We start from the raw sequence: 6,672 nt of genomic DNA on the forward strand, positions 1-6,672 counted from the left end.
CGATCGGGCCCGAGGCTAAATCGTCCAATCGATATCTTCTTCTTTTCTCCAAAAATTGGCTAACTCTTTTCCTTCAAACCTGTACAAACACTTATAAAACTAATTAAATTCCCTCCTCTCTCCTCTCGTAAGAAAAAAAATAAGGAAATAAAAACTAGTCTATAACGCATTAAAAATACGGGTTGCCTCCCGCAAAGCGCTGGTTTATCTAGGTCCCGCACGACCGTCTTACCAAGTACAATATTTAGGACCCTTGGCCTAACGCTTGATCGGGTGGTTTCTCACCCGGTCTAGCGGTGTTCAGGCTGCGATGCGGCTTCCTGACATACCCTGTGGGACGCCAAATTATCTTATCTGGTGGATCCTCCTTTACTTGGACCGAGGGATCTTCAATGCTACACACTAAAAATCCTTCTTCGATCGGAGGTTGCTTCAAATTGTCATTGCGTTCATCACTTGCAACTCGATCCGGCGGAACACTTACCGTAGGCTCGGTGCACAACTTGCTTGATCGGTTCCACCTTTTCATCCTCAAAACCAAGACCAACATTGTAGAGTGCTCTTTCTATTGCATCGACTTCCTTTTGCCATTTGTCTATCTCATCAGAAAAGGATGCAACACAAGATACCGCCTCCAAGGGATCTTTTTCAAGAGCTTGGGGCTTGTTAGAATAATTTACAACCACATTAACACTGAAACATTTCTCCTCAGTCATGGAGCTTTTAGGGGCATTATTCAGATTAAAAACAACTTTATCATCCCCTACTGATAATGTTAACTTACCACTTCTTACATCTATGACTGCTCCTGCAGTGTTAAGGAATGGTCTACCCAAAATAATTGGGGTTTGCATATCCTCAGCCATATCAAGAACAACAAAATCTACAGGTATATAAAATTTACCTACTCTAATGGAGACATCCTCTAAAACACCTAAGGGGTATTTGAAATAACGGTCGGCCATTTGTAGAGTTATATTGGTAGCTTTTAATTTACCCATATTCAACTTAGAACACACATATAATGGCATGACGCTAACACTAGCACCCAAATCACATAATGCATTATCAATCAAGAGATTTCCAATATGACAAAGGATAGAAAAACTACCCGGATCTTTTAATTTAGGTGGAGACTTATTTTGAAGTACGGCACTACACTCTGCAGTGAAAGCTACCGTCTCTACCTAACTAATAGACCTTTTTCTCGTCAATATTTCTTTCATAAATTTTGCATACGAGGGGATTTGTGTGATCAATTCAGTAAAGGGAACTGTTACCTTCAAATCTTTTACCACCTCCAGGAACTTACCAAACTGCTTATCCAAATTTGTCTTCAAATGACGATTGGGGAAAAGCAGTTTGATAATTGGCTTTGGAGCATTATTACTCTTGTCTGGAGTAGCCACCTTCTCTGGAGTTGTACCCTGCAATGTAGAATTAGATATGTTAGTATTATCCTTTAGCCCTGCAGGGCTATCAACTACATTGTTTGGTTTAACGGATTTAAGATTAGCATTATTTAACGAAACGGGTTCATCAACTCGGGGCATAGAGGGCCCTTCATAGTTTGAACCACTCCTTAGAGTAATTGCGAATGCTTGATCCGTAGGCCTAGTCGGCTGTGCCGGCAGAGCTCCCTGTTGGCGGGCTTGTAGGGTAGCGGAGAGTTGCGCAATTTGATTATCTACAATTTTATTATGCGCTAGAATTTGATCAATTGTCGCATCTCTGCTCTCCATGTGCTTTTGCATATTAGCCAACATTGCTCTAATTTCCACCAGAGAAGGGTCAGAAGACGAGGAGGGTTGTTGTGGTTGGTTCTTCTGGCTAGCATTGGGATGATAATATTTCTGCTGATGTTGCTGCGGCACCTGTGGTTCTTGTGGTGGTGGATTTTGAACATTAGTGCTCCGGTAGGAAAGGTATGGATGATTCCGATACCCAGGATTGTAAGTGTTGGAGTATGGGTTATTCTGCCTATAAGCTTGGAAGGCATTAACTTGCTCCACGGAACTCCTGCAATCCTGCTCCAAATGACCTACAATACCACAATTTTCACAGACAGACTCCTTAGAATTATTATTAATCGCAGAAACATTAGCTACATTAGCAGTGCTCAGATTATCTAATTTTTGGCAAATAGAGGTTAATTGAGCTTGCAAAAAGGATACAGAGTCGACACTATGTTTCCCCTTGTTAGCAAATCCTCTAGGGTTCCCATATTGGGAATTGTGTATCGCCATGTCTTCAATAACCTGACCTGGATCATCAACATCAAGATTCATAAATCTCCCACTAGCTGCAGAGTCTAAAATTATTCGTGAAGAATTTCCAAGGCCATTATAAAAGGCTTGGATTAACTGCCATTGCGCTAAATTATGGTGGGGGCAATCTCTTTGTAAATCCTTGAACCTCTCCCAAGCCTCATATAAAGATTCATCGGCTTCTTGGGCAAAGTTCTGGATTGCACTCCATAGTACGGTTGTTCTCTCTGCAGGGTAATACTTGTTATAGAAATTAAAAACAAGAGTTTCCCAGTCAGTTATACCAAGTGTAGTTCTATTTAGGCCATTAAACCATAGTTTAGCTTTTCTAGTTAAAGAGAAGGGAAAGATAATCTCCCTGATTTGGTCTTGAGTGACCCCGGCTTGCCTGATGGTGTTACAATATTGACAATAGTCGGAAATGTGAAGATTCGGGTCTTCACCCTTAGCTCCACTAAATTGCTTCCTATCTATCATCGTTATAAATTGAGGTTTAATTTCAAATTGAACCCCATCAAGAACCGGAGTAGGGGTGAGATGTGGAAAATCCGTAAGCTTTGGTTGTGAATAATCACTAAGCTTCTTTGGAGTCGTCATCTTTGATTCTGCGTCTGATGATGTCACTGAATCGCTAGAACCAGTTGGAGGATCGCGGTGATTATTGTTATTATCACCAGAATCCGCCAGGATTTGCTTGTAGAAATTTTTCTGTCTATGGAAGGAACGTTCGATCTAAGGATCGAATGGGATGTACCCTGATCTGGAACACCTGAGCATAAACAAAAACTAGAAGCAAATGTGAGCTTTGTCTCAGAGAACTAACGCTCTCTGAGACAAAAGGAAAATAATCTAGACTACAAAAACAATCAGAAATAAAAATAAAACCGTTTCCCCGGCAACGGCGCCAAATTTTGACAGGGTAAAGTCGTATCCCCTAATAAAAAATAATTCCTAAGTCCTCTAACTAAAGTAGATAGGGAAGTAGGGTCGATCTCCACAGGGAAACAAGTCTTTTTACTCCTAATTAATTATTATAATCTAAATTATCTGAGTACCAATATTAATATTCGAATAAGAAACTAAACTACTAAGATTGAGAATAGAGAGAAAACAATATATGAAAGGATCTAGGGTATAGGTTCACCAATAAATAATACTCTAGGGTAAAACATAGTAATCAATCATTGACATTGCATAAATAACACGATTAACAAGCTCTCGCAATTTATTAATCACCATAGATCTAACAGGCTTTCGCAATTTACTAGATCTAAGTTGTTATTGAAAATAGCCTTTAATATCAAATTAACATCTGCTCGATTCATCAATTTAATATTGCTATACTTTTACAAGCCGCAATTGTAAAGCGTTAAAATAAATCAATAAGAAATTATCATACAATACCACTAATCAATAATAGTCAATCATCAATGCATCAATTAACCAGATTGTAAAGGGATTTCACTACGTATTACAATCACACAATTAATTTACCGGTATTAAATCTCATCTCTCGAATCTCGACTTAACCATTTATAAATTAATCTGCCTATTCAAACTAGACCTAAACATTAATTCTCATCTGTCGAATCTCGAATCAATGTTATCAAACTCATGCATAAAAGATAGGCCTAATCTAGTCACAGAGCATTAAATCAATCAATAGGAAATAAATCTAGCATTGATAATTAACAACAACAAATTACCCCTTCATATTATTTATGGATCCCCATAAACCCTAGAAATAAAACTACTCACACATATTAAAAACTAAATTAATAAAAGCAATTAAATAAGTCATGATGAAAGGAATAAAATAAACAACTAAGATTAAGAGAAGAGAAATCGTTACCAAAATAAATCTGGAATTAAGAGTAGAATTAAGAACAAAGGTTTAAGGGAAAGAAATCTAAGAGAACAATAAGAGAGTAAAGAAAAGTGAAAAGAGAGAAGAAGAGATACTAAAATAGTATTACGGAGGAGTATTTATACTCCGTACAAAAATCCTAAACTAAAACAAATTAAAACGACGTTAATCGTCTCCTAAGAAATACACGCGCCCGATCGGGCGAGGCACCGCCCGATCGGGCGCGCCTTTTTGCTCATAATAATAATCTCGCGCCCGGCCGGGCGCGTCACCGGGCGCCAGCCTAAGCTTCTCCCGCCCGGCCGGGCGCGCCTCCGAGCGCCAGCCTCTTTGACCGGGCGGCTCATTTGGGCCACTATTTGGACTTCGATTGGGCTCCAATTCTTCGGTCCAATCTGGGTTTCCTCTTCCGGTTTTGAATACTCGGTCCAAATGCCCCGGTATCTCCTATACCGAGCCCTTAATCACCGGTTCGATGGCTCTAACCGGCCCTGGGCTATAGAATCTGGTCGTGCTTCTCCAATGTTCGTGATTGCTCCAAAATATCTCGGGAAAATACTCCAACAGCATAAATCCCTGCAAAAGTCAACCAAATCTACAAAAACACTAGAAAACACCAATTAGTAATAAAAGTGGCTCTAAAGAGACAAAAACACTACTAATTATGACCAAGGGACGGGGGTAAAATACCGTATAAAATAGACACATCAGGCAGTCTTCAAATAGCCTCCACAGAGGGTTCAACACCAAGAATGGTGTACCCAGCGCTTGCATGCATAGGCTAGAAGACTTGAACTATACACTCCTTCAAACTTGAACTTCAAATGGTAGGAAAGAGGCATCTCAAACGATGTAAAACTTGGGAAAGAGACTCGGGAATCCTCGAATTACGATCATAACCCAAAAAATGAACGAAAACAAGCAAATAAAAGAGAAAATAACCAAATAAACCAAGAAATGCATAAAAATAGAAAATCAACTAAGAAAATGCAAACTAAGGAAATAAAGAATAAAACTAAGGAAAAACTAAAGATAAGAGATATAAAATAGCATGAATTCCACCCTAAAGAGAACCAAATGAGTGCCATGAATAACACTCATCGGGTGCTTTAATAAATTTTGAGCAGGGTCCGTCTGCACATTGTATAGGTGACGCTCTAATAAAATTTTGAGCTTGGTCCATCTTAACATTGTGCAGGCGGTGCTCTAATAAAATGTTTAAAAGACAAGTCTGGAAAAGAAGTCAGATTCTCATTAACAAGTCAAAAATTTCAGAAGTAGTACTTTTTTAAGTTATCTACATTTCAAGTTCTGGGTAGCTGCTTGCCGTCTGGTGTTTCCAGGCGGAAGGTGATGCCTCTTACTTCTTCATAGATTTGGTAGGGGCCTTCCCAATTTGGGGTTAGCTTCCCTTGCTCATTCGCCCTACCAACTGCCTCCATTTTTCAAAGCACAAAGTCCCTAACTTTCGAAGGGCCCTGTGTACTCTCTTATTACAGGCTTGAGTCATTCTCAGGCGGTAGATCTCATGGCGCAAAGCGTCATTGCCCTGTACTCTGGGAGTGAGTCTAATGGCAGCCGCATGGCCTCCTAGTTTGACTCTTCATCATACAACATGATTCGGCCCATAGTGTACGATGGGCAAGACGGCCTCTGCACCGTACACCATGAGAAATGGGGTTTTTCCAGTTTCCCCTTTTGCTGTTATTCTGATGGCCCATAGGACGTGTGATAATTCATCCGCCCATAGGCCGCCAGCTCTTTCAATTTTCTTTTTTATGCCATCTGAGATTTGCTTGTTGAAGGCTTCCACTTGGCCTTTTGCTTAGAGTCGACCAGCTGATGCGAAATAAGTTGGAATCCCTTGATCTCCCAAACAAGTCTTAAGTTGAGGCGTCTCAAACTAAGGACCATTTTCAAAAACCATAGACATAGGCACCCTGAATCGGGTGATGATATTCTTTTAGATGAAGAAGATGACGTCCTTTGTCTTGATGTTTTTTACTGCCTCTGCCTCTACCCATTTGGTAAAGTAATTCACATCCACTAATATGTAGCGCATGCCACCTGGGGCAACCATATAAGGCCCTAGAATGTCCATGCCCCATTTAGCAAAAGATACTAGGTTGTGGATTGTCGTCAGGTCAGTGGCCGGACGATGGATTAGCTTATCAAATTTTTTACACTTGTGGCATTTTTTAACCATCTCTATATCGTTTGACTCAAGGGTTGGCCAGAAGTAGTGATGCCTGGCTCTGACAGCCAAGGATCTGCCGCCTATATGAGAGACGCACTATCCCGCATGTAATTCTTCAAGAACTTCTTTCCCTTTTTTCTGGGGTAACACACTTCAATAGAGGCTTCAAGAAAACTGCTTTGAAGAGCTCTCCTTATCTCATCTTGAAGCTTACATCTCGCATTTTCAGCATGGCCGCCTCTTGGGGTGAATCAGGGAGCGTGTCGTTTGTCAGGCTTGCCCAGATGCTATCCATCTAGGTAGAGCTTCGGCCAAGTACTCCAATGGGCTCTTCATCAGAT

At 40.4% G+C, this 6,672-nt stretch overlaps 1 non-coding gene across 1 annotated transcript; it reads left to right on the forward strand.

Annotated features, from left to right (window-relative positions):
* The first annotated feature begins 2,376 nt into the window (after positions 1-2,376).
* On the forward strand, positions 2,377-2,483 carry LOC145629651 (small nucleolar RNA R71). The gene has a single exon (XR_014111810.1). It is a non-coding gene; the product is annotated as a small nucleolar RNA R71 (small nucleolar RNA).
* Positions 2,484-6,672: the final 4,189 nt, after the last annotated feature.

Source organism: Chenopodium album, chromosome 4 (assembly GCF_948465745.1).
Source record: "Chenopodium album chromosome 4, dcCheAlbu1.1, whole genome shotgun sequence".
NCBI lineage: Eukaryota > Viridiplantae > Streptophyta > Magnoliopsida > Caryophyllales > Amaranthaceae > Chenopodium > Chenopodium album.